General features: G+C 41.7%; 1 protein-coding gene across 1 annotated transcript in view; it reads left to right on the top strand.

The window, feature by feature from the left end:
- Positions 1 to 6,883: 6,883 nt before the first annotated feature.
- The window catches only part of SLC6A16 (solute carrier family 6 member 16), a 45,074-nt gene continuing 24,353 nt past the window's right edge, over positions 6,884 to 27,604 (top strand). Inside the window, exons 1-2 of the mRNA XM_083376573.1 lie at positions 6,884 to 6,985; positions 21,092 to 21,233. The gene's annotated coding sequence lies outside the window, so the exon portion shown is untranslated. The remainder of the gene's footprint in view (positions 6,986 to 21,091; positions 21,234 to 27,604) is intronic.

Raw genomic sequence — 27,604 nt, forward strand, 5'->3', positions numbered from 1 at the left:
CAACTAACAACAACAACACTATAGGCTGTACTGCTATAGAAACTAAATTGATGCTGTATTTAATAACGGCAGCAAGACTTTTGGTAGCGCAATATTGGAAGCAGGAGGATTTGCCTGCTGTAGAAGAGTGGACTTTAAAAGTTTCGAAGCCTGGCAGAAATGGCAAAAATGTCAGCATATTTGAAAGACCATTCGCAACAAAGATATAGCTTGGAATGGAGAAGATGGATTGATTTTATTCAGAATAAATATGGGACCAAAAAGTTTCATTTAGCATTTGAATAAGTAGTAGATTTATAAGATTTATTATTATTTAGTTATTTTTAAGGAGAGTTAAAGTTCGATAGGTTTTAAAGTGTTATTATAGTTAGCATATTATAGTTTAAGATTGTTAGGGTTAATACCCTGTATTACGCTCTGGAAAGTCGGGGAACAGAGGGAGGGGAAATTGGGTGGGGGAGGGGGAGGGGTGGGTCTTATATTTATTTTTATTTATTTATTTATTTTAATTGCATTTATATCCCGCCCTTCTCCGAAGACTCAGGGCGGCTTACAAGCTTAGCAGTAGCCTTCATTCTATGTATATGCCTGCTTATTAGGGCTTTCACACACACACACCCAAGCGGCATTATTACAAATTCAGCTTAATTGCCCCCAACAATCTGGGTCCTCATTTTACCTACCTCGGAAGGATGGAAGGCTGAGTCAACCTTGAGCCTGGTGGGATGCGAACCTGCACTAATTGCAGGCAGCTGGTGTTACTTAAGGAGGCATTAGCCCACTGCTCCACCAAGGCTCCAATTTATAATGTATTTGTAAAACTTTTTAATAATAATAATAAAAAAACCTCCCCAAAGGAGTATAATACTGTAGAAGCCGGGCTCCTAACACGTTAGATAGTAAAGCAATAGAAATAAAAGATACTCGGGAGGGAATACCGGTGACTTCCGTGGAATTTTACGTCGAAGCAAGACTTATGTGCCCCCCCCCCGAGAACATTCGTGTTGACATCACTTCTCCTCCAGGGAAACTGCCAGTCAACTTGTTGGGTTCACCCATTAGATCACAGCAAACTGTGTGTGTTTTCCACAGTAATTAGAGGACCTTAGGCAGTGTAATCTACATTACAATGTGTACTGGAGACAAATAACGCCATCCACAGGAACTGGTAAGTTTCACACTCTCAGTAAGCTGTGCTAGGTTTTGTTTTAAGCAGGGATCTGAATTTTGCCAGCGGGTTTGATAATACACAGGACAGGTAAGTCCTCGACCTACGATCACAATTGAGCCCAAAATTTATGTTGCTAAGCGAGGCATTTGTTCAGTGAGTTTTAACCCCATTTTACGACCTTTCCTGCCACGGTTGTTCAGTGAAACACTGCCGTTAAGTGAGTAACACGGTCCTTAAGTGAATCTGGGCTTCCCCGTTGACTTTGCTTGGCAGGTGGTTTCAAAAGCTGATCACGTGACCCTGGGACGCTGCAACCTTCATAAATATCAGTTCGTTTCCACCTGTTTTAACTTGGAATGCTGCAATGGTCATAAGTGTGAAAAGCGGTCATAAAAGACTTTTTTCACTGACATAACTGAATGCAGCCATTATTCCGCCTTCCTGGGACAACTTTCAGATCATAAAAGTTCTTCAGGCAGGAAGCATGATGTTCTGAAAACAGTTAAACCACATCTCACGTGTGAAGGAAATGGTCTGCAAGACACATAGAGGCAAGAATGCTTACTGTCTGGGTTTGTGCAATGCTGTCTGTTATAATTATAGTTCTGTGCTGTAGAAAAATAAGGAAACTAAATTAATGTAGTAAATATATGTATAGGCTTTTTCATGTTCAATTCCTGGCTAATTTAATGGAATGCTAGGTAGTTCTCTTGGCCAGGCGAAAGGTCATTTGCCATCTTCTTTCAAGTTGATTTTCTGATTTTTCAGCCGAGCCTACAACCCTGGGATTTAATTTAATTTTATTTATTTAGAAACAGAAAACTGAGGGCCGAAAAATAACCAGTAACCCACTGAGTCTGCCCTTTAAGTTTTTCTTGTTTTTGTTTTCTTTTGAATGAATTTATTTTTAATTATTAAATTTGCATTTTATTGATTGATTTATAGTTTTTATTTATTTCTGTGCTTATTTTTAATTTTTGTCAGATGATAGACATGTGTTTATCCCAAGCATGTCTAATCCCAAGCACTTTATTTATTTATTTATTTGTATCCCTCTTTTTTTTTTTACAAATAACTCGAACTGGCGAACATATCTAACACATCTTCGTCCTATTTCCCCAGAACAACCATTGTTTTTTCTCCTGGTTTTACATGCAAAAACAAATCTGCATCTGATCTTGAGTAGCGTTAGAATAATCAAAAATAATGAGGTACTCGGAGGGCGCGCCTGCCCTATGGAATCAACTGCCAACGGAACTCCGGACTGCCCCCGACCTTCGTTCATTTCGCCGGGACCTAAAAACCTGGCTCTTTGAGCTATCTGGTCTGGACTGAGGGGTTTAATGTTTTTAAATTGTGATTTAATTTTTGTGGCTAGACTTAATTTAATTTATCTTAATTTATTTTAATTTTATATTGGATTGTTTTTAAATTTTGCCTTGTAAACCGCCCTGAGTCCTTTGGGAATAAGTAAATAAATAAATAAATAAACAAACAAACTCACAATTATGGTTAAATCATATTTTTTATGTTGTATAGTGAACTATATTGCAAACTTCATATTGTTAAGACACAGCCAGTAGTTTATGGCTGTACTAAGCAAGCAACAATCCATTTACTTGTATTCAAACTGATTTAATTTATATCTATAGTATGTAATACATATATATATATATATATATATATATATATATATATATATACAATATATAATAATTTATAGTATAACTTTGTACCTTCAGAGAAACTGGAAAACTGGAGCAGAGGTATAAAAAACTAGATCCTGTTTTTCATCTAATTTCGGACTAAAAGCACGGTGGTTAAAAATGAAAACAAGCATAAGTTTTTAAGATCACAGACATTGATTGTAACTCTAGGAAATTGTTAACTATAGATAGTCCTCGATTTATGACCACAATTTCTTTTGTTAAGTAAGACAGTTATTAACTGAGTCGTGCCCCATTTTACGACCTTTCTTAAGTAAATTAAGTGAATCACTGCAATAGTTAAGTGAGTAACATGGTTGTTAAGTGAATCTGGCTACCCCATTGACTTTGCTTGTCAGGTCACCAAAGGGATCCCGGGGCTCTGCAACCCTCATAAATACAGTACAGGCCAGTTGCCAAGCATCCATACTTGGATCACATGGCTACTGGGATGGTGCAATGGTCGTATAAGTGTGAAAAACAGTCATAGGTCACTTTTTTCAGTGCCATTGTAACTTTGAATGGTCACTAAATGAATGGTTGTAAGTCAAGGACTACCTGTAGCATATTGGATTGATTCTCTCTTGGCTCACAGAAGCACAATCTGCTACATATAGAATAAAGATAACAGGCAAAATGAGTGAGTGAAGTCACTGGATTCAGAGTGGCAAGACCTGCGTTTTCAATCCATCCTCAGTCATTGGGGTGACTTTGGACTCAACATGGCCTACTCATAGGGCTGGTGTACAAAATAGACACCAGATGTTAGCAGAATACATAAAGCTTTCCCCTCAAATTCTTTTCCCATGCTAAAAAGGGATAAAAAGATTGCACTCTTCCACATTTCCACATTCCAGGTTCACAAATTCATGCCTCATTTAACCTCTTAGCAAGACAGAGAGAGGAATTACAGCTCCCCACCCAGGCAAAAGATTGCATAATCTCTCCTGAATCATAAGGGGATTTACTTGGTTTACAATGCACTGTAACGTTTACAACCTAATCATAAAATGTTTTACTGATTTTATTGTATTTATTGGTGCACTCCCAGCTTGGTGGGTTTCTTGCAGACGTTTCATCACCAAACTAGGTAACTTAATCAGTGCATCATCAGTGATTTTATTGTATATATTTTTAATTTGATTGTTGTGAGCTGCCCAGAATTGTTAAGAGCCAGGTGGCATACAAGTTTAATATTTTTTATTTAATTTATTAGTGACAAGATAGATGCTAACATTAATATGTTACAAATTAGAAAAGTTCTCTTTAATCTGTGATTCTTATGTCCAACAGCTCAGGAACTGGGCCACCCATTTTGTAATCATGGTTTTCATTTAGCTACAATTGGCTGTATTCATTATTCTGCTATGATAGACTTCCTACTTTATATACTTTTTTTTTGCAATGATCAGACTTTTGCGACACATTAACCTAAATATTGTGTCAGGTACAAGAAATCAGGAACCTGGGTTGTTCAAATGAGTACAGGTTTAATCCATGCTAGCTCACTACAAGAATCTGAGCTACTAACAGTCAAAGCAAATTGGCAGTAGATAAGAACCAATGGAATTCAAGGTGGGCTGGATATAAATCTCTTGTGGGCATGAAGGGTTTCCAAACTAATGATGCATTTGACCCCTCCCTGTGGCTTAGCCTGGTCATTTCCAGTATATTGTTAACTATGGCTCAGTTGGGTTGTGTGTACCTAGTTAACTCAGTTAATTTTATAAACGTTCTATTACCAAGAAGTTTGCCTTGTAAACCTAATTCTCTTTATTAGGAGATTTGGGGGGAAAAATTCCTTTCAGGCTTCCTAATGTTCTATTAACAAAATATATGAATAAAATAATTTTCCTTAATAGTGATGCTACCACAATACGTACAATGGCAATTGCATTCCACTGACAGTTTCATACTAGGAAGTGCTGTTCTTTCACTTCATTTCTTTCAAAATAGTATATTTCTTTTCCTCTTTCTTTATTCCTTCCTCTTTCTCATTTTCTTTAATCATGTCCACCTGTTTAAAAAAAAGGTCCAATAAAACAGATACTTGCAGTTGAATGAATTACCTGATTGTGCAGAGGCCGTTAAATACAGTGGTACCTTGGTACTCAACTGCTTTGAAATTCATTGAATTTGGCACTCAATGCATTTTGACATGAAAATTTTGTTCTGGTACTCAATGCACAAGCTAGAACTTCTTGGCGTCAGCTACCTTATGATTCACTACATATTTTATGAGAAAAATTTCTTTGTACTCACCATTTTTGCTACTCATCGTGCCTCCTGGAATCAATTTAACAATGAGTACCAAGGTACCACTGTATGACCCTTAAAAAATATTGAGACTTCCTTATCTACTGTAACCAACCAAATATGTACTGAATTTCTCATTTATAGCTGACAATGATCATTGAAACAGAGCTGATTTAGACTGCAATAGATACTGCCGCTAGGTGGTAGCAAAAAGTTATCTTTATCTCACTGCTGCCCTCTAGTGTTTGTCACATTGTTTGCAGCCCAGATCTGGTAGTGTCAAATTGTCGGCCTGCAGGCCAGATGCATCACAGCTGCACCCACCCTGTTGCCGGCAATGGCAAAAAAGTCACAATATGTCACATGACCTTGCGAGTTTGACACCCTGCCCTAATCTGAAGGACTCCAAGTGGAAGAAGATTGCCAGAGGTTCTCTTAGGTGCAACCACATTTACCCAGAATGAATATAGGAAGGACAACGGCATAAAAGATGACGACATCCCCGCCATGCTTTTTATCCGATTCACACGTTGTGCTAACCATGGCTAATGAACCAGGTACAGGTTGTCCTCAACTTACAACAATGCACTTAGTGACTGTTTGAAGTTACAACAGGAGTGAAAAAAGTGACTTTTGACCATTTTTCACACTTACAATCGTTGCAGTATCCCGGTGGTCACATGATCAAAATTCAGACTCATGGCAACTAACCCACGCTTATAACAGTTGCCGTATCCCAGACTCATGGGATTCCCCTTTTGCCACCTTCTGACAAGCAACAGTCAAGGAGGCAGGCAGATTCATTTTAAACAACAGCCTTACCCAGGGGTCAGCAACCTGAAACAGTGAAAGAGCCACTCGGAACCGGTTCCCTCACAAAAGGAAAAACTGGGAGCCGCCAAAAATGTGTGCACATGCGCAGAACAGGGTTTGACTGAAGAGTGGAGCCAATATACCCTGCATATTTGAATTGATTGGTTGAACTTTTTTAGTCCCACTTTTTTTTTGGGGGGGGGACTGCACATGGCAGAGGACTGGGAGCCGCAGGAGACGGCTGAAAGAGCCGCATGCAGCTCCGGAGCCGTGGGTTGCAGACCTGTGGCCTTACCACTTGAACAACTGCAGCCGTTTGCTGAACAAGTGTGGCAAGAAAAGTCATAAAATAGGGTGAAGCTCCCTTAACGACTGTCTCGCTTAGCGACAGAAAGGTTGGGCTCAGTTGCGGTCATCAGTGGAAGGCCACCTGTGCACTCTACTCTAAGGGACGGGGTGGCTCAGTGGGTTAGGACGCTGAGCTTGTCGATCAGGTCGACAGTTTGGCAGGTCGAATCCCGAGTGCCGCATAACAGAGTGAGCACCTATCCCAGCTTCCGCCAACCTAGCAGTTCGAAAGCACGTAAAAATGCAAATAGAAAAATAGGGACCACTCCGGTGGGAAGGTAACAGCCTTCCGTGCGCCTTTGGCATCTAGTCATGCCAGCCACATGACCACGGAGACGTCCTTGGACAAGCGCTGGTGAGCAAGCGAGTAACGTCCACCTTGGCGGAAGCCCTTTCTATATACTCACTCTCCCCCCCCCCCATGAAAACTTCAAATTTAGAACCCGGATCGCCTCCCCCCCCCACCGCCTCGCCTTTAAAAAAAACACAGGAGCAACATTGATATGACCAGGAAAGGACGCGCCTCCCCATAACGCGAGGCGGGTGCGGCGATTGGGCCTGGTTCCGCCTCGCCCCTTCCCGCCCTGAGGGCTGGCTGATGCAACGTGGCCACGCTTGCAAATAGCCCGCAAGCCAGGATTTGGGCTCCTCGTGCCACGGTAGAGCCGATACGTCGGGATGCAAAAGAACGGTAAGGAGGGCAGAATCGGGGCAAGGTGGGCAGAAGATCCGCGGGGCACACGAGGGAGAAGAAGCGCCGGATCCCGTCGCTGGGATTCGAAAGCAGCGAAGGGCTGCAAAGATTAAAAGCGCCTTTCCTTTTCCAGCCCAGCCGGGTAGGCGCGCCAGTATCTCTTTATTGCCGATTTGCTTCCCCTGTTGGAGTTCGGTCTGCTACCTGTCGAAAATGGCTGATGAGACCCAGGGGTGCCGAGGCAAAGGGCGTTCTGCATAGCTCCCGATTTAGGGAAAAAAGGGGCGGAGGGGAGGGGGCTCTTATGGCGTAAAATGTCAGGCAGGAGAGGGATTGCAGTATGAACGTATTAAACGGTGTGTACCGACTCTAGGCTTTTCGTTCGACTCGGGGTTAAAAGCGTGTTTTATTTATACAATTTCAATGCTTGCTTTCTGCCGACGGAACCCCTTGACACAGGCACTGGAATTCACTTGTTAGAATTCTTGATGGAATAATTAAATCCACAACATCCCATCTGTTTTGGTGCAGAGGTGATCCAGGATGTTAGGCTTTCTGAAGGAATGCTTAAAGAAGGAATAGTTGCTGTAACCTGTTTTGACACTTGCAGGTTTATTAGTAGAGCGTTTGGAATTTGGGGGCTGCAAAATTTGCCAACTGCAAATGTTCTCCCCCACCCACCCCAACTTCTGAAGGCATACAGAATAAGAGATTGATCTGTCAAACAGTCTTGCCTAAGGTGAAGTGAACTGTTGGCTTTAGGTAGCAGATGGTGGGGAGATCCTTGGGGTTCACAAATTCCGGTGATCTTCGACTTGGGATCACAATTCAGCCAAAAACATCGGTTGCTAAGCAAGACAGTGAAGTGAGTTTTGCCCCATTTTATGACCTTTCTTGCCACAGTTGTTAAGTGAATCACTGCAGTTAAGTTAGTAACATGGTTAAGTAAAACTGGCTTCCCCCTCGACTTTGTTTGTCAAAAGGTCATCACATGTCTCAGGGACACCGCAACCGTCATAAATTTAAACCTTTTGCTAAGCATCCAAAGTTTGATCACACAGCAGTTGTGTGAAAAAGAGTCATAAGTCACATTTTTCAGTGCTGTTGTAACTTTGGTCACTAAATGGATGGTTGTAAGTCAAGGACTTACCTGAATGCATGTGAAGTTGAGGTGAGGTTCGCTCACCTGGAATGAAATGTCTGTTATTGCTGGTGATAAAGGTAGTGTACATGATGAAACCAGGATCAAGAAATGCTTTATCTTAAAATGAATTCTGTCACTGTTCATCCATGAGAAAAAGCTTTGGGATTGGATTTTTTTTTAAAAAAAAATGCTGGGTTTTTTTAGTGGCCACTTCAGCGCTTGGCCATCACTAAAATAGAACCTTAGTTAGCCTTCTCAAGTGACAACTCATACACACCCTGGGCATCCTCCACATCTACACCCCGGCCACCGCATCACATTGGCTCTGTATTAGGAATTGTGCCTTGATATAGGAATTCTCAAATTATGGGTCAGAAAGATTGTCTTTTTAATTTTAAACCCAATTAATTTTGTGCAGATAAAAGAAAAAAAACTGCTCTAGGTTTTGCCCCTACCTCTGCAAGTTCTCAGTTGGCAGTTGTACTGTGAAGGTTCAAAACCCCTATGATATATTAAAACTATTAAAATTTATTTTTAATTTCTCTGTGTGTATATGTATATATGTGTGTGTGTGTATACTGGTATGTATATGTATATAGAGATATTTCCTGCCAGAACAATCATTGGAGCGGCTGGCTTTCAGAATTTGTGGGTGCTCCTTTAAGATTTTAAGAAGAGATTGGATAGACATTTGTCAGGAATGATAGAGTCACCAGCTTGGGCAGCAGGTTGGACTAGGAAGACCTCCAAGGTTCCTTCCAACTCTCTTAGTTTGTATTCTACATATTAATAGGTTGGCCTGTAAATATATCCCATACATTATTATAATACCTATGTGTAGCAGTGGAGCTATATTTGGAATTGGGTGCAAACAATGGTGCTTGGGTGGGAGAATCTAAGTTTGTCAGCCCTTATAAAGGGGATAAGGCTTTGATTGCAATGCCATGTTCACCACCTTGCAATTTTCAATCATATGTCACAGATGCCCATAGTTTCAAGGATGTGCTGAACCAAGCATGGAAAGATTATCAACAGGTCAAACCAGATGTGTATTAATCTGTGAAAGAAATCTGTTAGTTAGTTTGCCCCACAAGGCAAACTTGTGGGGCTAAGTTTGGATTGTTCCTTCGATGGCAAAGGAATTAATTTACTGTACAGATTTTTCCCTGTCACAAAACTGTTAACCACTTGTTTAATGCTAACAGCTGCCAAATATACTTCCTACCTAAAATATGCTATTGAAATGGGGGGGGGGAAATCTGGAATAATTTGCTATGGACTTAGCCAGATGGAAATTTGTGTCTAAGGTTGCATTCTCATGATATAACAAATGTTGGTTAGCTTTAACCTTAGAAAAATGAGGTAAGAAATTGATTCAGTTAATCATAGGGACATGTGTTGTGCAAATACAGCCTGGGATATTAGTATGTTTGCTTGTGCATGTGTGAGGGAGAAAGTCTGGGAAATAAATGTATGTGGCTAAAGGCAGAGATCAGTTTCCCATGGACTCAACAGTATTTAGACACAAGCAATTGTAGTGTGTGGTTTGGGGTTAAGGGTGGAGTAGTTTTTATTCCAAAGGAGTAACAGATGTGCCCATGATGGTGATAAGAATTTAGGAGGAATTTTTTCCATAGTAAAAAAGCAAATTAGTTTGGAGACACTTCCATTGACAGCCCTGGCAAAGGACTCATTCCAGAGTATGCTGTAATAAAACTCAAGCCCAGTCAGGAATTCCCTTGGAGCATCTGTTTCAACAGCGTTATGGTTATACCACATTCTTATTCATGATGAACATCTGTCTCCTCTGGTGATGTAGTTAGACCCTGGATGTGAGCACTCAGTGACTGCCTTTGCATAACATAAACAGGTTCATTGGCTTAGTTTATAGGAGTTTTCAAACTAGGTTAGTTGTACCATGAGAACTTGACGGAATTCCATGAGAAACTAAGGGTACAAATAGTTCACTCCAGGGCAGCCAATTTTCTATCACTACTAGAGCTTTGCCCCTTGATCAGGCTTTAGAAATTTTGGCCTTAACCAACAGGTGCTATGGCCTGAAAAAGTTTGAAAACCCTGATTTAATTGGTTGAAATCATATGGCACATTAAAACATAACTCAGCATATTGGTTGGGTTTGCACAACAGCCTGCCAATTGAATGTATTCTTGCCTTTTATATAGGAGCTATGTGTAAGCATATAGTGCTACTTCCTCCTTGTCTTTCCCCATAACAACTCTGAGGAAGGTTGGGTTTATTCATTTATTTAGAAAAGTGACGGCTCTATGACTGCTAATCTTAAGTAAATGCACATTCAGTCAATATAAAACAACACAGAGTTAAAAGGTAAAGGTAAAGGTTCCCCCGCACATGCGTGCTAGTCGTTTCCAACTCTAGGGGCCGGTGCTCATCTCCGTTTCAAAGCCGAAGAGCCAGCACTTGTCCGAGGACGACTCTGTGGTCATGTGGCCGACATGACTAGACGCCAAAGGCGCACGGAACGCTGTTACCTTCCCACCGTAGTGGTCCCTATTTTTCTACTTGCATTTTTATGTGCTTTCGAACTGTTAGGTTGGCAGAAGCTGGGACGAGTAACAGGCGCTCACTCTGTTACGCGGCACTCGGGATTCGACCCGCCAAACTGCCGACCTTCTGAACGACAAGCTCAGCGTCCTAACCCACTGAGCCACCGCGTCCCTGACAACACAGAGTTAGGTTAGTTTAAAAAAAACAAACTACTGGCCTGAAATGATTGATTCAGTTACAAAATATCTGAAAGAAGGTCAAAATAACCCAGTTGCTATGTAGTGACTGAACAAAGTTTTTAGGTGCAAAATTTCCCCCGTGCCACATAACTGCATTTTTTGGGGAAACATTTCTGGGGTTTCATATATACAGTGTCCTTGTTTACATGTGTCACTAATTTATTTATTGTTGCCTACTCTGGACCACAAAAAGATTAATAACCACATTTTAGGTGTGTGGGGGGGAACCCTGCTTGTGAGATGAGTTCCTATACAAGGCATTGAGTAAACGATAAAAAAATAAGTTGAATAAACTACATTTCAGTTAACCCTGGGAAATGTTGTTACTTGCGAAGTCGTGTCCGACCCATCGCAACCCTATGGACAACGTTCCTCCAGGCCTTCCTGTCCTGTACCATCTTCTGGAGTCCCTTTAAGCTCACGCCTACTGCTTCAGTGACTCCATCCAGCCACCTCATTCTCTGTCGTCCCCTTCTTCTCTTGCCCTCAACCTTTCCCAGCATTAGGCTCTTCTCCAGTGAGTCCTGCCTTCTCATTAGGTGGCCAAAGTATACCATATAAATACAGACCAAACTGTTTTCAATCCTGTCAGTATGCTGAGCATGCAGTTCCCTGTATTCTGTGAACTCCAGCTGTTGTGTTAATTCCATAAATTATGGTTTGTTACATGTGGGTTAGTATACTCCTTCAAGTCAGACTAATTTGCTAATGAGTCCATAAATGTGTCTGTGATTCCACAATATGGATTCTTCTTAGGCTTTCTTTTTCCTTCCCTAACTCCGATAATTTTGGATTGCTTTTCATCTATGTTCTGATCTAGTCCAGGGCTTTTCAACTTTTTCACCCATTGTGCCACTTTTAGGATATGGCAACATCCGAGTACCACCAGTCGCTAGCAAGGTGTCAAAAACTTGATGACCAAAAAAAAAAAGGAAAAAAGTGATGAAGTCTGGTAGTCCTCGACTTACAACAGTTTGCTTAGTGACTGTTCGAAGTTACAGTGGCACTGAAAAAAGTGCCCCCCAAGCCACAGCCGAGCAAGACACCTGCCTGCCCGCCCAGCGGTGCTCTTCCTCCTGATCCTGACGCTTCCGCTGAGCCCTGACAGCCCTGCAGCTCCAGCCATCTCTCTCACTCAGGTTTGTGCGGTGCTGCCTCTGGTTCAGCTCATTCCCCTTCCCCGCTACCACTTTTCGAGGATGGTCGTGTACCACCTGCCAGGTGCCAGTGTACCAGAGGTGGTACCCGTACCACTGGTTGAAAAGCCCTGACCTAGATGACTCAGAATCTCCATAGACACCTGGGTTGAGAAGGTAGTGCCTTTTTTAAGGTTGTGTTGCCTGATCTAGTCAACCTCTGCTTAGTTTTTCCAGGCTTATCCAAGTCCACCTACTGTGGCACAGACCAAGAGGTCTGGTCAAAGGTACTCAGTCAGTAGCAAACCTGAAGATAATTGCCTGTAAAGTTAAGTTGAGCTAACAGTTAGCTGGTAAAGGAAATAAACTTCAGATAGTACTCACGTTACAACCATTTGTTTAGTGACTGTTCAAAGTTACAGCCACACTGAAAAATGTGATTTATGGCCAGTCCTCACATTTGCAACTGTTGCAGCATCTCTCTGTCACGTAATCAAAATTCAGGTGCTTAGTGACCATCATGTATTTCCAATGTTTATATTACATTCCAGGGTTATGTGATCACCATCTGTGATCTTCCCAGATGGTTCCTGAGAAACTAAGTCAGTGGGAGAAGCTGAATTGCTTAATGATCAGGTGATTTGCTTAACATCTGCAGTGATTTGTTTAGCATCCACAGCAAAAAAAAAAAAGGTTGTAAAATTAGGCGTAATCCACTTAACAGCCCACCTTGCTTAGCAATGGAAATTTTGGTCTCAGTTGTGGTTGAAAGTCGAGGATTATCTGCATGTTTCAAAAGGCTTTGCTCAGTTTCAGCCAAGGTGCCTGGACAGTCTGTCACCTAATTCTAGAAAATTAGGAGTAGCTGATAAAACTTATGCCTTTTTAATAAAATTTGTTAGTTGGAAAAGGGGCCATCAAAATCCTTCTACTTTTTGACATTATAGAGCAGGGGTCCCCAACCCCCAGTCCGTAGACCAGTACCGGGCTGCGGCATGCCAACAGTCAGTCCACACAAACAAGCAAAGCCCCATCCGTGGGATGCAGGCAGCACACAAAACCAAGCACTCTCCGATCCATGGAAAAACCTTTCTCCACGGAAACGGTCCCTGGTGCCCCAAAAGTTGCGGACCTCTCTGTTACAGAGCAAAAGCTCCTGCAGCGTCTGCTGCTAAGCAATCTCTACACCAAATTAAATGGGGCTTCTTGCATTGTGCACCTAGAATTATAGTCTTAGTTGCCTAGTGACCACATCTATGAAAGTAGGAGGAAAACAAAAGCGATTACGAGAAGCCAATCAAAAATTAAAAGCACTTGAATTTAAAGTACCTTTTTTGTGCTTTTCATACTTGTCAAGTTTTTAATATTAGCAATAATAAAATGAACTTGTATCTTTGGTTTTTAACTTGTCTGCCACCCAGAGTCATTTGATTGTGAGATGGGCAGCTACCGTATATAAATACAGGGAGTGCAGAATTATTAGGCAAGTTGTATTTTTGAGGATTAATTTTATTATTGAACAACAACCATGTTCTCAATGAACCCAAAAAACTCATTAATATCAAAGCTGAATATTTTTGGAAGTAGTTTTTAGTTTGTTTTTAGTTATAGCTATTTTAGGGGGATATCTGTGTGTGCAGGTGACTATTACTGTGCATAATTATTAGGCAACTTAACAAAAAACAAATATATACCCATTTCAATTATTTATTTTTACCAGTGAAACCAATATAACATCTCAACATTCACAAATATACATTTCTGACATTCAAAAACATAACAAAAACAAATCAGTGACCAATATAGCCACCTTTCTTTGCAAGGACACTCAAAAGCCTGCCATCCATGGATTCTGTCAGTGTTTTGATCTGTTCACCGTCAACATTGCGTGCAGCAGCAACCACAGCCTCCCAGACACTGTTCAGAGAGGTGTACTGTTTTCCCTCCTTGTAAATCTCACATTTGATGATGGACCACAGGTTCTCAATGGGGTTCAGATCAGGTGAACAAGGAGGCCATGTCATTAGATTTCCTTCTTTTATACCCTTTCTTGCCAGCCACGCTGTGGAGTACTTGGACGCGTGTGATGGAGCATTGTCCTGCATGAAAATCATGTTTTTCTTGAAGGATGCAGACTTCTTCCTGTACCACTGCTTGAAGAAGGTGTCTTCCAGAAACTGGCAGTAGGACTGGGAGTTGAGCTTGACTCCATCCTCAACCCGAAAAGGCCCCACAAGCTCATCTTTGATGATACCAGCCCAAACCAGTACTCCACCTCCACCTTGCTGGCGTCTGAGCCGGACTGGAGCTCTCTGCCCTTTACCAATCCAGCCACGGGCCCATCCATCTGGCCCATCAAGACTCACTCTCATTTCATCAGTCCATAAAACCTTAGAAAAATCAGTCTTGAGATATTTCTTGGCCCAGTCTTGACGTTTCAGCTTGTGTGTCTTGTTCAGTGGTGGTCGTCTTTCAGCCTTTCTTACCTTGGCCATGTCTCTGAGTATTGCACACCTTGTGCTTTTGGGCACTCCAGTGATGTTGCAGCTCTGAAATATGGCCAAACTGGTGGCAAGTGGCATCTTGGCAGCTGCACGCTTGACTTTTCTCAGTTCATGGGCAGTTATTTTGCGCCTTGGTTTCTCCACACGCTTCTTGCGACCCTGTTGACTATTTTGAATGAAACGCTTGATTGTTCGATGATCACGCTTCAGAAGCTTTGCAATTTTAAGAGTGCTGCATCCCTCTGCAAGATATCTCACTATTTTTGACTTTTCTGAGCCTGTCAAGTCCTTCTTTTGACCCATTTTGCCAAAGGAAAGGAAGTTGCCTAATAATTATGCACACCTGTTACAGGGTGTTGATGTCATTAGACCACACCCCTTCTCATTACAGAGATGCACATCACCTAATATGCTTAATTGGTAGTAGGCTTTCGAGCCTATACAGCTTGGAGTAAGACAACATGCATAAAGAGGATGATGTGGTCAAAATACTCATTTGCCTAATAATTCTGCACTCCCTGTATGGTGAATAAATAAATTTAGAAGGGGAATAGGAGCAAGGGGACAGCAATCTGAATTTCTAGTAGTCTCCTAATCTAAGAGAGAAGGTTTAAGTGGCAAATTGATGGCTTGTGTCACTTTCTTTTTAACGAGTTCTTCTAAAGTGACTGAGGGCTTCGGTGCCAAGGCTTGTAGGTCACATTGTAACATGATTTGAAACTGGGCACAAGAAGGTGGGTGGTACAGAGATTTTGGAACTGGCTGTGGAGACTAGGACTTTGTGCCATTTCAGATTAGAGCAGGGGTGTCAAACTCAATTTCATGGAGGGCCGCATCAGCATTGCGGTTGCCCTCAGGGGGCCGGGTGGGCATGGCCAGGGTGGGCGTGGCCTACTGGGTGGGCGTGGCCAGAGTGCGTATGGCCTACTGGGTGGGCGTGGCTAGCTCTGCATTGTTGGCATCAAGGGTGCCTATGGGGGCCCGGGCAGGAGTGGGACAGATCTGAGGGTCTCTGGCAGGAGGAGGGTCTCTGGGCCAGGGCCAAGGCAGTGGGGGCTGTTCCTTCACTGTTTCCAGGATGGCTTCGGGGGCCGCATGAAACCACTTCGCGGGCCGGATCTGGCCCCTGGGCCTTGTGTTTGACATGTCTGGATTAGAGACTGTCGACATACAGTTTGCTGCAGAAATATATGGGCTTCATTAGATTGAATTCCAAACTCTGGGGCTGGCTGCATGTAGCACCTTGAACTAGGCTGCCAAGGCATTAACTGGTATTTCACCGAATACCAGTTAATACCACCTGCTACCTTTGCATTAAGACTTTCCTCTCCTACCCCGTCAATTTCCAGCATTCCATATCTGAGCTGCAAAAATCCAGATGACCATTAGATGGCAGCTAAGGGATAATTTTACTACCTCTACTGGTCATCTGAAATTTTGCAGTCCAGATACGATGTGCCCAACACGTGATCTAGGTCACTTTACATTGCAGTCCCAGAGAAGAACTTTGAGCCAACAACTCCATTAACTGTTTGTTCGTCCACATTTTTTTTCTTTGGAGAAAACAAGCACGGAAGTAAGTTCCAAGGCGCTGCGAGGACTACAGCCGCCAGCGGTGCATCCTCGATTGTGTCGTTTTTCTGTACATGACTGGATTTGCGTGAAAAAAACTCAGCCACAAGCTGGCTGACTGCATTTCGCCCTTGTACGTTGTGTGCACTTGACCCACGTGATCACTCTGTCGTTCACTATCAGGATAACAATAGGAAGGAAGGAAGGAAGGAAGGAAGGAAGGAAGGAAGGAAGGAAGGAAGGAAGGAAGGAAGGAAGACAGTTATTTGGAGCAACCAGGGGCCCACGTGTAATACCTGCCTGCCTTCTCTTTAAAGTAGTGGTACTCTGTTTAAAGTAGATGTGTGGATTTCAACTCCCAGAATATTCTAGCCAGCATTGCTAGCTGTCATATTCTGGGAGTTGAAATCCATATAACTTAAAATGGCTCAAGGTTGGGAAACATTGCTTTAAAGAGTTATCCGCACATTGTGGGGCAAAGACGCAGCTGCTTTAAAGGGTTGGGGAGAGGCATTGTATCTATGTGGTTGTCTGCCTTCTCAAACTGGAGCTCAGGGAAGGAGGAAGCCAGCCTACTGAGGGAAGCCCCATTTTCACGAGCAAAAGAAGTAAACAAAGAGAAGTGGTGGGCACACACAACACATTTGAGTTAAAAAAAAAGGAATAAACCATGTCACGATGATTGTGCAGAGCGAGACATTATGGATCACCATAAGAGAGATATAATTTTAACAAGGATATCCTTGGTATTGGTGCCTTCATACATAATCAATGTATCAATCTAAAATATTTGAGTGGAATCCAATTAAAGGTTTATCTGGCCAAGGTTTGTTTAAATTATATGAAATAATATCCACCAAATCTGGAATCTCTCCATTTATAAAAATCATTGGATATATTGAGCTTGGACTGTTGCGAAAAGGATATATATTCCTGAAAAAAGATTATATGCCAGACATTAAACATTACATAAAAGGTTATAGACAAAACTAGACACTATGATTTCAATGGGTTCAGATATAATTTACTGTCCAAAAATTGAATCATAATGATGAAATTAAAAAATGTGATTTGCATACCTCACCATACCTTTTTATTAATGTAATTTCATTATACTCTATTTATTTCGGGGAGATTGAGTTATTTCCTGCGAGTTAGTTTTTCTGCATACGCTGGAAACCTTTGCTCTCTACATGGGGCTGCCCTTGAGGACCACTCGGAGGCTCCAACTGGTACAGAATGCAGCCGCGAGAGTTGTGTTGGGAGTCTCCCGATACTCCCATGTTACACCTCTGCTCCGTGAGCTGCATTGGTTACCAGTTGCCTTCCGGGTGAGATTCAAGGTACTGGTAATGGTGTTTAAGGCCCTACATGGCATGGGTCCGGAGTACCTTAGGGAACACCTGCTCCCGGCATCAACTTCCCTCCGCCCTGTGCGTTCCCACAGAGAGGGCCTCCTCAGGGTGCCACCGATCAGAGAATGTCGATTGGTGGCCCCCAGGGGGAGGTCCTTCTCTGTGGGCGCCCCGGAGCTATGGAATCGGTTACCGGTTGAGCTCCGGATGGTGCCCGACCTTCCCTCCTTCCGTCGCGATCTAAAAACATTCTTATTTGAACAAGCCGGCCTGGCCTGATGGGGGATGGGTGGGGTTTTTTATTGTTATTTTAATATTTGTATTCACTGTTTTTAGTTGGGCATATGTTTAATTCCTTTTAACTTTTGTATTTTTGTATTTTTTATATATTTGCCCTGTTCACCGCCCTGAGTCCTCCGGGAGAAGGGCGGTATATAAATAAAATAAATAAATAAATAAATAAATAAATAAATAAATACTAAAGATACAAGGACCGCTGCATCCACTAATATGCAATTAAGTTATCTTACTCAATTGCTTCGGATGGTTTTTTATGCAGTGATATGCAGGTAATCCTTGAATTACAATCATTTGTTTAGTGACCATTCGAAGAAGTTACAACAGCATTGAAAAAAGTGACTTGTGACAGTGTTTCACACTTAAACAGCTATTGCAATATCCCTGTAATCACATGATCAAAATTTGGAGGCCTGGCACTTGCATATATAAATGACAATAGCAGTGGCCTGGGGTCATGTGATCACCTTTTGCGATTTTCTGACAAGCAGAGTCAATGGGGAAGCCAGATTCACTTAACAATGGTGTTACTAACTTAGCAACTGCTGTGATTCACTTAACAACTGTGGCAAGAAAGGTCGTAAAATTGGGCAATACTCACTTAACAACGGTCTTGCTTAGCAATGGAAATTTTCAGCAGTTATGGTCGAGGATTACCTATACTTTCTGTTATAATTCACCTGGAAGAAGACAGCCATTTGTAGGTAGTGGATTGTGTTTGAAGTGTTGGCCACAGTGCGTGGTTCTTTCACCAAAGGTCTACCGTGGAGGGTTGTTTTCTGTTACAAAATGGCTCCAAAACATCCATTTACTGAAAGCCAATGGGTGACCATCTCATCCATGCTGCCCCATTTCAGGCATGGTAGGTGCAAGAGAGGAAGGGCTGATGGTTGTTTTCCACGTTTGTGCACATCACTATCTCATAGGCCAGAGGTCCCCAACCTTTTGGGCACCAGGGACCGGTTCCGTGGAGAGATGTACTGCCTGCATCCCGCGGATGGGGCTTTGCTTGTTTCTGCGGCCCGGTGCTGGTCCACGGACTCGGGGTTGGGGACCCCTGTCATAAGCTATACATGGCCTGAATAGTTCACGGTTTCAGACAGGTCCTATAATTGTTTAATTTCCAATGTCTTTTTCTCAAAAGTGGTGTTCTTCCTGGAATGAAATTGCTTTAAAACACTTTTGGTAGTCTATAGTTATGTTTTACTCCTTGGCATATTGTTTTTTTATTGTTTACTAAGTATCTGAAGATTTTAATTAAGGTTAATAATATAATCAGAAAAGAATCAGGAAATGTATAGAAAAAGCAAGTTGTACATAAAAAAGTTTAGAAGCACAATGAAACTACAGTAACAAAATATTAAATTGAAATGACATTAATACTAAATATTTTGTTTTGAAAATTGGAATCGGTGTTAAAATAAATCAAATGACAATCAAATCATTGTACAATAATTTACAATAAATCCAGTATAAATGGATTTATAAATTACAACTCAAAGAAGAAAAATAATACGTTCTACAGTATGAAATTTTTTTAACAATTTAGCAAATCACCAAAATTAATGTTTATAGATTAGATGTTATATTTTTATATTAGAAGGAACCCTGAAACTCAGTTAAATTCAATAACAAATTTGTTTTCTAAAGTCGCTTTGACATTGTTGCATAATTCCATAACTTAATTTGCCATTTTTCTATAGGAGAAACTATTCATGCTTTTAGTAAGAAAGGGTATTCTAGCATATGATCCCATATATAGTACTATACAAACTCAGTTCAGTATATATTGTAGGAACATAAGGTTTAATATTAATTTATAAAAAAATAGCAGACGGAAAGGAAAAATCCATCTTTAACATCTATTTCATTCTATTATAAATTCTTTTCCAGAATGGTGGAATTGCCTTACAACACTGTTACCAAATGTGGAAGAATGATCCAACATGATTATTGCATTTCTAGCTCTTTTTAGAAAAATAAGTGTAATGTTAATAATAAAGGTTCTAGAATCTAGATGGTATTTCCAGTGTGGGATATCAATTGTTCTGTTAAACTTCTGCATCCGTTTGAACATATAGTCTAAACTTGTTCATTTTCTGAATCATACTTCAACAGAAACTTGTTGATCTGAGTTTTGTGTGATAGATTTCATATTATATGTTTTTTTTAATTGGTCAAACCTTACTTTGGAATTCCTTTGGGAATATTTTTACATATTAAAACCACTGATTTGTCTCTTACCATTTTGAGAGAGAATCTCAGAGGACTTCATTTTTGTTTTATTAATAATTCTTGAAGTCTGTATAAATACACTCTCCATTGTTCAAGTATCTTTGTTCATCCTTCACAAAGTTAAATATTTAATATCAAAACAAGTAGTGATAAATCTGATTTTTTTCCGCATTCATCCCATACTTTTAGCATTCCACCTAATAATCCCTTATAGCTATATTCTTTTTTATTAGCATCAGATCAAACATATTTATAGAAACCATGGTCAGATTGTATCATTTTAAAATGATTGTTTCATTGAAATTGGAGAGAGTGTTGCTGTGTAGTTTTATGTCTCTTGTAAGGCTTTATTTTTTAAAAAATTTTAATTCCATTTATATCCCGCCCTTCTCCGAATACTCAGGGCGGCTTACAAGCTTAGCAGTAGCCTTCATTCTATGTATATGCCTGCTTATTAGGGATTTCACACACACCCCAAGCGGCATTATTACAAAGTCAGCTTAATTGCCCCCAACAATCTGGGTCCTCATTTTACCTACCTCGGAAGGATGGAAGGCTGAGTCAACCTTGAGCCTGGTGGGATGCGAACCTGCACTAATTGCAGGCAGCTGGTGTTACTTAAGGAGGCATTAGCCCACTGCTCCACCAAGGCTCTAGATCAGACATGTCAAACACAAGGCGCGGGGGCCAGATCCGGCCCGTGAAGTGGTTTCATGCGGCCCGCGAAAGCCATCCTGGAAAGAGTGAGGGAACGGCCCCCACTGCCTTGGCCCTGGCCCAGAGACCCTCCTTCTGCCAGAGACCCTCAGATCTGTCCCACTCCTGCCCAGGACCCCATAGGCCCCCTTGATGCAAACGATGTAGAGATGGCCATGCCCACCCAGTAGGCCATACGCACTCTAGCCACGCCCACCCAGTTAGGCCACACCCACCCAGGCCACACCCGCCCGGCCCCCTGAGGGCAACCACAATGCTGATGCGGCCCTCAGTGAAATTGAGTTTGACACCCCTGCTCTAGATGTTTTAATGGCAGGTATACAAATAAATGAATTTCTGGATGAGCACTATTAATTTAAATCTATTACCCTGTTTCAGAGGCCACTGCAGCACAAGGATTTAGTTTGTGAACTAAAAAAAAATCCAGAAGCTGCAAAAACCAAGGAAGTTGGACACACGGCTCTGAAGCACATTTACCCACTGCATTCTTGTGTGATCACATGAAAAGCCTGCTTCATAGGTAAGTTCACAGACCCTGTGCCCTCCTGAGTAAATGGGATTTAATTGGAACCAGGATTATCTTTGTAACCTTTTATAATAAGCAAAAGAGAATCAAATGATCAATTAAGTAAACCCAGGATTGTTTGTTCTAACTGCTAGGGACTATTTTAGGCAAAGGTAAATATTTCCACGGGACGCGGTGGCTCAGTGGGTTAGGACGCTGAGCTTGTCGATCAGAAGGTCGGCAGTTTGGCGGGTCGAATCCCGAGTGCCGCGTAACAGAGTGAGCGCCTGTTACTCGTCCCAGCTTCTGCCAACCTAGCAGTTCGAAAGCACGTAAAAATGCAAGTAGAAAAATAGGGACCACTACGGTGGGAAGGTAACAGCGTTCCGTGCGCCTTTGGCGTCTAGTCATGCCGGCCACATGACCACGGAGATGTCCTCGGACAAGCGCTGGCTCTTCGGCTTTGAAACGGAGATGAGCACCGGCCCCTAGAGTCGGAAACGACTAGCACGCATGTGCGGGGGAACCTTTACCTTTACCTTTAAATATTTCCACAGTCCTTTTAACAGTGCTCGTTTGAACTGGAAACCCTCAGAACTACAGTAAGCCTGAAATTTGGGCATTGCAACATACAAGATTATAGAGCTGTGATAGAGCACCTATGTTGCACACAAAGTTGCACACAGTTCCAATTCTTGACCTTTTTTTGACTGAAATGTCAGGAATCAAATATAGAAACTAATTAGAAATACCTCTGCACACGTTCATAGGTTGGCCTGCTTTTATTAAAAATAAAATACAGCTGAGGGGACTTCGACTAATATATCATCTAACATTCATCTACAGCAACTGCCGACCCACGGGTCGGTTGCATCATGCGGAGGCTTGCACCCACCCCAGCTCCGGCAATGCAAAAAAAAAGTCACGACACGTCATGTGACATAGCAAGTTTAACACTCGTGATCTATGGTTTCCTCTCATTCCAAATGTCTTCTCATTCCAGATGCTTTATCTGTTCTGATAAAGTTCAGAAGACAGGGTTGGAGTCTGGAGTGATCTGCAAAATACTATAAATTGAAATCTTTTCAGTTCAGCATCAAACTATGATTGTCTTTCCCAGTGCTTTTTTTGTAAAAGAAAAAGGTGTTGGAACTCACACATGTCATACAACCTGCCTTGCCTACCCTACAAGGTTCCATCCAAAAAAGGTGCCAGAACTCCATTCTGAGCGTTCTATGACAAAAAAAGCCCTGGTCTTTCCCTAGGCTTATCTGTCAGAGAAGCAATTAAATGTACGCTGGACACTTTTGCTTAGGGAACCAACTGCCAAATCACGTGAAAGCTCTTTCGTAATTGAGCACCCACCCAAACACACCAGTCTTGCTTCATAATTTGATGTAAGATAACTGCCTCGAAGAGCCGTCATTTATGTAATTTGCAGAGATAAAGATAGAAAAGTCTCTCCTAATTTGCAGGAGATTAAGGTTAGCAAACAAAGCTGTGGAATATTTGCTGAGGACAACTGGCACTTATAGTCTTGTTCCAGGACTGCCCCTTGGTGGCTGGCACCCATTGCTGCCTTTCATATCTGATTTTGGCTTCCCTGAAGGTTAGATCAACCTCAGTTTGCTTATTGTGAGGAATAATTCAATTTTTGCATAGATGGTGGAACTGGAAAAAAAAGAGAGCAGAGAACAAAGGATCACCGCTGATACAAAGCCAGGCTTATTGTTGGAAGTAACTTTCCTCTCACACACACAAACGCACACAGAGATATGAACTCATACACAATTTTGTTGTTGTTCAGTCAAGCATGTCTTGACTCTTCATGACCCCATGTACATCGCATGCTAGGCTCCCTGCCCTCCACTATCTCCTGGGATTTTCCCAAATTCATATTCATTGCGTGGATGACACTATCTAACCATCTCATCCTCTGCCATCTCCTTCTCCTTCAGTCTTTCCCCATATCAGGGTCTTTTCGATGAGTCCTCTCTTTTCATTAGGCGGCCAAAGTAACTGAGCTTCAGTTTCAGTATCTGTCCTTCCAAAGAATAGTCAGGGATTGACTGATAATGCTTAACTAAATAATCCTGATTTTTAAGGCTTTAGGGACTAATCTCAGCACCATGACTTGGGCTCCGGAAAGCATTTGAAGTATTGGTATTGTAAGGTCTTGCCTCAGCTAGTCCTCCCAAGAAAGCAAAACTCTGGAGACAGGTATCATCTAAAAAGGAACTTTTATTGAGAGCTAGTGATAGCAAGGAAGCAAAGCAAGATCTAGTATTTTCCCACACGAAACGTTACATTAAAGCATCCCTAACAGACCGCACCCCAACGGCCAAATGCCCGGTTTGATTTCATCCAATCCTCAGGTGTGAAATTGTTATGGGGACCAGAGTGATAAGCGTAGTTCCCAGACACCACTCTCAGGGTTTCGATTTTTCCTTGGCCTCTTGATCTCCTCCCTTCAGGGCAGAGATAAGACAGATGGCCCAGGGCACATTCCTTCTCCTGTTGACACCCTGCACCAGCCTTCCCCCTCCCAACAGCAGAACAACAAAGCATCCTCCTACCCTCTCTCAGCAGAATGGCAGATTCAAACACAGAAAGAAAAGCCCTATAATAAATGAGGGTCTGACAGGTATTGTATGGTCCTCTCTGGATATCCCATTTACCAATGGAGTGGTTGCATGCTGCACCGGCTGGAATTTCTCTGTCTTAAAAAGAACATCCCTGTAGACCATGTGACAACAGTTCAGTTATAAGATTATTAGGCCCAGGCCATGTGCATATTCCTTTAGCACAGGGGTCTTCAAACTTGGCAACTTTAAGATTTGTGGACTTCAATTCCCAGAATTCCTTTCAACTCCCAGCATGGCTGACTGATGCATTCTGGAAGTTGAAGTCCACAAGTCTTAAAGTTGCCAAGTTTGAAGACCTTTGCTTTAGCAGGAATGACATTTCATTCAGATTAGGCTACCTTCTTTATTCTCAAGCCGAAGAATCATCTGTCCAGAGCATCCATGTGTTTCCGACAGTACCCAGATTAAAAATGTCCAACTTACAGACAGCAGTCGGAAGTAGTAGTATGTGTGTTCACTGCCTTGAATTATGTATAAAGTAATAAACACAGGATAAAAATCTAATAAACAAACTTGTACTTGGGAATGGATTGCCTGTTTCTCAAAATGGTGGACAGCATTCTCCTTCTTCAAGTTGATGAACCACTGAAGCTGCACATTCGTGAAATGCTGAAGCCATCCATTTTTAATGTATAGTTTGCCAGTTCAAGGAAGGAGAACACTGTCTATTGTTTTTAGTAATAGTCCATTCTTAAATACGACATACATACAAATTTGAAAAAGACCTGGGGATGGATCTTGTTTTTAAACTGGAGAAATTCTGTACTGAAGATTCAGTTTCATTTTATTAGCCCTCATTCACTTCAGGCAATTGTGAGACACCTAGATAGCCCTTCCTGTTTTAGGGGAAAGTATGCTGAGGAAGTTGACTACCATTTGCACATTGATTACATCAGGTACCTGCATGACCATCTCTTATATAGGAGCAAAACTAGAACTGTAGCACTCTATAGTGCAACCACTGTAAGGATGTAGTAACTTTCCACTTTCACTGTAACTTACTTCCCACTCACAGAGCACCTCCACTAATACTCCATGATCAGTAATGTCAAAAGATCTACATGAATCTGTGTAATAGCACTTTCTGAGGAAGGAAGCAACCAAACCATTTCAGTGCTCCATTAGATCTGAAACCAAACTACAAAAGGTATCATTTGAGTCCCTGCATCACAATATATGTTTGACATTGTCTTGTTCAGGAACCTATGGCTCTGGTGCATCCATAAACACAACAGACAAAACGCCACGATCCCAAATCCCTAATCTCTACCCACACTGACACGAAACACCATCAGTTCTATTGGAGCAATACAAGAATCATCAGCCATGCTACCACCCGCCACACTCACAAGTATATCGAAGCCTGGCATTCCACAAGCAATTCCATCAACAGACACATTGACCCACAACCAGCCTATGAACCCCTCAGAATCCAAATCAATCACACAGCCAACCAGAGACAGCACTGACCCTCAACCGATCCACGCAACCCTCCCCCAACCAGCACTTCATCTCCCAATGACCCTCACCCGATGTGACCTCCCCATCACAAGATCCACTACAAGACCTTCACTTGACACAACCCACACCTGACACATCACAAGACACTGACCTGATATGATCCTGACCTGACCTAACCTCACCATCACAAGTCCTACTGACCACATGAAGAACACCAACACTGACATTCCCTAAATTCTGCTGAGGATGTTTACCTAGCCTGGTAACTAAACATTCGGAAAACAACCTACAAGCTCGGGAGAACAAACCTCCACCCTCATCCTACACTCGAGCTACAGATATTCTCCACTATCACAAAGACAACAGTTTCAGTTAAATTGTGATATATAATTTGAGAATAAAATGAGGATGATTTTTATCCTCAAATTGCTTTAAATGCTACTGTAATTGCACAGTGACAGAGATATCAGTCTCATTTTCAGCAGAGAAATTAGGGGTAGAAATTAGGGAAGAACACAAAAGGGAATTCCCAGGAGTCGGGTTGGAGGTGATAGGCGGCATTTTAGAATAGGTGGGGATGTTTTAAGAATTTAAATTAGAATATGCAGAAGTGAGAAGAAGTGAGAAAGTTTTTTGTAGGATTATAAAGGAGAACAAGAAAGGAGTGAGAAGCAGCTATGTAAATCTCATTGTCAGATTGCTGATTATAAAAAAGGGGTTTGATGTCCCTTAATGAGATTTACATAGCTGCTTCTTGTTTCTTTTGTATCGTCTTCTATACTGTAAAAGACTGAAGAGGAAATAGATTCCGATAATTTATTCTCGTTAACGTTTTTAGTTCTTATAACCAAAAATTAAATAGATGCAGTGTTTCTGAAAGTTACCAGTCTGTAGAAAACTTTTAACTTTTATTCAGTGTGGTAAATCTAGATTTTCCCTCAAGATAAATCTGCTCCCTGTCGCTCCCTGTCGCCCCCTGCCCCCCAAATGGAGAATTTGCTCACTTGCCCCCACAAAAAAATCTGGAGCTATTTCATGAGAACTAGCTTTTCTTTCCCAGCCACAAACCACCATTCTGTTTTGTTTAGAGAGGGAGAAAAAAAAGTTTCAAATTTACCAGGACATTTTGGAAAGCATCTAAATTATATGTGCTTATGTCAGTTTGAATAATTCTAGAAAACCACCATTAGGACAAGAAGAATGCACACTTTGAGGCGGCTTGAATCTCCCTGACCAAAATGGAAAAAATGGGGTTTGAAAAGCACGTTGTGCTGGGGAATGTTTGGCTCTAAAGAAGCATTTTTCTCTCTTGGTGGCAATGAATATTTATTAAGTTTCTGAACATGACACCAAAAGTAGTTCCAGAACAGGCAAGGACTTAATCTATCTCCCCTTCTGTTACTTTCCCTTCATTTTCAAGCAAAAATTGTTTCCTCCACCTCCCACTATTATTTCTTCTTCTTCTTCTTCTTCTTCTTCTTCTTCTTCTTCTTCTTCTTCTTCTTCTTCTTCTTCTTCTTCTTCTTCTTCTTCTTCTTCTTCTCCTTCTCCTTCTCCTTCTCCTTCTCCCTCTCTTCCTTCTTCCTCTTCTTCTCCTTCTTTATCCTCCTGCTTCTTCTCTTCCCCCCCTCTCTCGCACACACACACACACCATAATTCAGAAATGTAGTGCTCCACAGAATTTACTTTGGTATATCAATTAAAATTGTGCATGGGTCCTATCCTCAAGGTTATCAGCCAAAAATATAAACGCACAAAAGAAGGGAAGGGAGATCAGTTCGATATTGCCAAAACAAACTGGTAAATTCTTTACAGAACATTCTATCCTGATGAGGCCAGGTTGAATTTTTTCAAAGACTATCCTCTTCAGACGTAGTTGCTGAGGTAATTATTGGTGCCTTGTAATCCTTTCTCCAGTACTATTATCAGTGGTAGTTTTACCTTGGAACAGAAAGTTTTACTTTTGGATTCGGAAAGCAGGTTCCCTTTGTGACCAGTGACCAAGCTGGTTTTCCATTTGCTGTTGCCATTTACTGGGAAGAAAAAGGCCCAATTTCCATTCTTCATCCTGCAAATTACATCCACACTGAGCTGAGGAAATGATCCTTAAACGTCTAACCTGGTTGAACCTACATTTTGAATTAGATGTCAGTCCCTGGTTTGGAGGCACCGCTAGTTTGTCCAGGCAATAAAAAGTAATATATAGAACAATGGTTCTCAAATTTGGCAACTTTAAGAGGTGTGGACTTCAACTCCCAGAATTCCCCAGCCAGTATGCTG

The sequence above is a fragment of the Vipera ursinii genome (genome assembly GCF_947247035.1).
Source record: "Vipera ursinii genome assembly, chromosome: Z".
NCBI classification, from domain to species: Eukaryota; Metazoa; Chordata; class Lepidosauria; order Squamata; family Viperidae; genus Vipera; species Vipera ursinii.